Raw genomic sequence first — 3,199 nt, forward strand, 5'->3', positions numbered from 1 at the left:
TTCCGATCAAACGATGCTGGCTGTACTGCCGGAACAAATAAAATTGAAGGTCTTTAATGAAAGAAATAAATAATTTCATAAAATTAATCAATTATAAGATTTGGTTGTCAATAAATCTTATTATTAGCATAAATCTCAAGACAATGGATGAATTTCAGAATATTTTTTTAACAAAATACATTCAAATTCAACTTAAAAGTAAACTGACATGTTTTGCGAGACTTATTTGATGACGTCAAAATGATGTTAATCTGAGTCAAACCAAACTCAGATTGGGTCATTAAACCATTTTTAAAAGTTTTAGGTGCATGGTGGAGTGAATGGATTTCAAATCTGACAAAATTATAATCAAATTGGGTGTTTCCATGAGATGAATCTATTGACTTCAATATCACTCACTTCTGACATTATTAAGACACTTAAATATTCACAAAACTTTATTGGATATCACTATTACTAAATACATAATCAACTATACTTTATATGGCTCACAACTCATATAGCTTCCAACTTCGGCCTTTGCGACTTAACGATGTTATTACAATTTATCATTACGACTTACTTGGCTAACCGAAACCTACGTGGCTCACAACCTCTTCACATTTCTACTACAACCTCTGTGGGTAATCAATACTCCTAAAGCAATCATCTACGCTCTACATGGCCAAGTACTACAACTTTCAACTACGACTTCTATGATCAAATGGCACTGCAGTCATTGTCTATAACATTCATGGTGGGCTAATGCCTTCATTGCAATTGATTACGACTTTTGCAGTTCTTTATAACTATTATTGTTAAACTACTATTGTATATTAACATTGTAATTATATCTTATCTAATTTAAAAGGATAGTGGATCTATGTACATACAATTACATAATAGATTATTTTAATTAGGTAATGTCTCATTATTTTTCTTCTTTATAAGACTTTTCATGTAAAAATCAATGTCTCGTTCCGCTTACTTCTCTTTTTTATATTTGTGTGTTGGAATTACATTCAATGTTAAAATGCTAACTTACTGCTCTACCGCCACAAATATTCTACAATGCATTAGTATGGTATCATCTGTGAGAAATAAAGTCCCATCCAGCACAGTCTTGAAGTCTAAGATGGCAAGCCTCTGCTTCAGTGTAAGGGTAACATTGGTTGTAATCTCGAATGATTGTTCATGTTAACATCATAGGCATGATTTTGGCAGGACGGTATTCTCGCATTTTATTCAGATACAAAATCTATGAAAACTACTTCCAAGCTAGGGGTTGCATTCGCTAAATTCTCAAAAAGTTGTTTGAATTAATGTCTCAAGCACGAATGTGGTGGGTAGTCATCACATACTTCGTTCAGACATGCTGACTTCAAGGACCACTTCTCAAGTGAAGGGCAACTGTCAATGCAATGAGTGTTTTCTCAACCCCCCCTATCATACTACAGTTATTTATCCACTTGGTCAATAAGCTGATCTCTTCTTTGGATAAAACCTTTATGTAAGAGGTTCTCCTTCTCTCACTTTTTTTATTTCATTTCATATATTCGACATATAGAAGAAATTATACATGGAGATTTCTTATATTTAACATATTTAACACTATAAGCAAACATGGATGTTTCTTGACCTAACATGCTTAAAATGTGCAGAGAAAGCATGAATACTACTCCACTCTTGAACATGTTCAAAATACATGAAGGAAATAAGTAGATTATTCAACTTTCATATATTTTGACATAAGTAGAAGTACGTGGATAGTTCCCTTTCATCTGTTAATGTATAAACAAGGGAAAAACATATTTATGTTACTTGAATTTAATAATTTTTGTACATAAGTGAATACACATGGAGATTACTAAATTTCACATACTTTTGAGTATGAATTGAACGCATGGAGTTCACATTGTTAGACCATGAAGTAAACACATGGAAGAGAAAGTCGACGACGAGGAAGTGTAGTGAGGTGTGAAATTCAGAGAAAAATAAGAACATAAAACAAAGAAGATCGGAGGAAAAAAAAGATCAAAGAAAAGTTGGAAGAAAACATTGTCATTGACGGTCCTAAGCCCGGATGTGAAAAGTGGAGAGTTGCGTTAGCTAGTCGACAGCCAGCGTAAAACTTGTCAAAAAAAATCATGACATGAATCCTTTTGGTCATTGTGTAAGTGTTAGGGCGTCCCCTGGAAGCGACGCATTGTATATCATGAATACAATGAAAACCGTGCAAGGGCCGCTACACCTAGGCCCGGGTGTAGTGTTAAATAAGCAAGGGTTCCCGCATTATGAGTGAATACGGGTAAAGAAGTTAGTCCATGAAACCAATGAAACTAATATTAGGATAGGATCTTGGAATATAGGTACTCTCAATGGTAAATTAATGGAATTAGTTGATATTATGATTCATAAGAAAATTAATATCTTATGTATTCAAGAAACTAAACGGGTTGGAGAAAAGGCCAAGGAGATTGATAATTTAGGTTTTAAACTTTGGTATTCTGGTAAGAGTCACACTAGAAATGGTGTAGGTGTAATTATAGATAAGAGTTTGAAAGATAATGTTGTAAAAATTATTAGAGTTTGAGATAGAATTATAGCCCTTAAGATTATCATTGATATTAAGATTTTTAATATTATAAGTGTTTATGCTCCTCAAGTAGGTTTAGATATAGAGTCTAAAGATAAATTTTGGAAAGGCTTAGAAGACTTAATACAGATAATACCTCTTGAAGAAAGAATTTTTTTTGGAGGAGATTTAAATGTACATGTCGGTAAAGTGGTAGATGACTTCAGAAATACTCATGGTGGATACGGTTTTGGAGTAACTAATGAATAAGGTAGAATTATTTTAGACTTTGTTTTAGCGTATGATTTTGTTATTACTAATACTTTATTCAAGAAAATATATGAGCATCTTATTACTTATAAGAGTGGATCTAATAAAACACAAATTGACGTGATTGTAAAGATTGTAAAATCATTCCAAGTGAGAATTTAAGTACCCAACATCGTTTATTAGTTCTAGATTTTAAGATTAAGAGTTGCAAAATAAAGAATTACTATGGTTCATCATCGTAAAATTAGATGAAGAAACTTAAATGACACAAATAAAATTATTTTTATGAGTAAAATTCAAGATTTCAAAATTTAGGATATTCATGAAGAAGCAAATGTGATGTGGGATAAAGTAACAAACACTATTAAACAAGTA

The sequence above is a fragment of the Phalaenopsis equestris genome, unplaced genomic scaffold (assembly GCF_001263595.1).
Source record: "Phalaenopsis equestris unplaced genomic scaffold, ASM126359v1 Scaffold000064, whole genome shotgun sequence".
Lineage (NCBI taxonomy): Eukaryota > Viridiplantae > Streptophyta > Magnoliopsida > Asparagales > Orchidaceae > Phalaenopsis > Phalaenopsis equestris.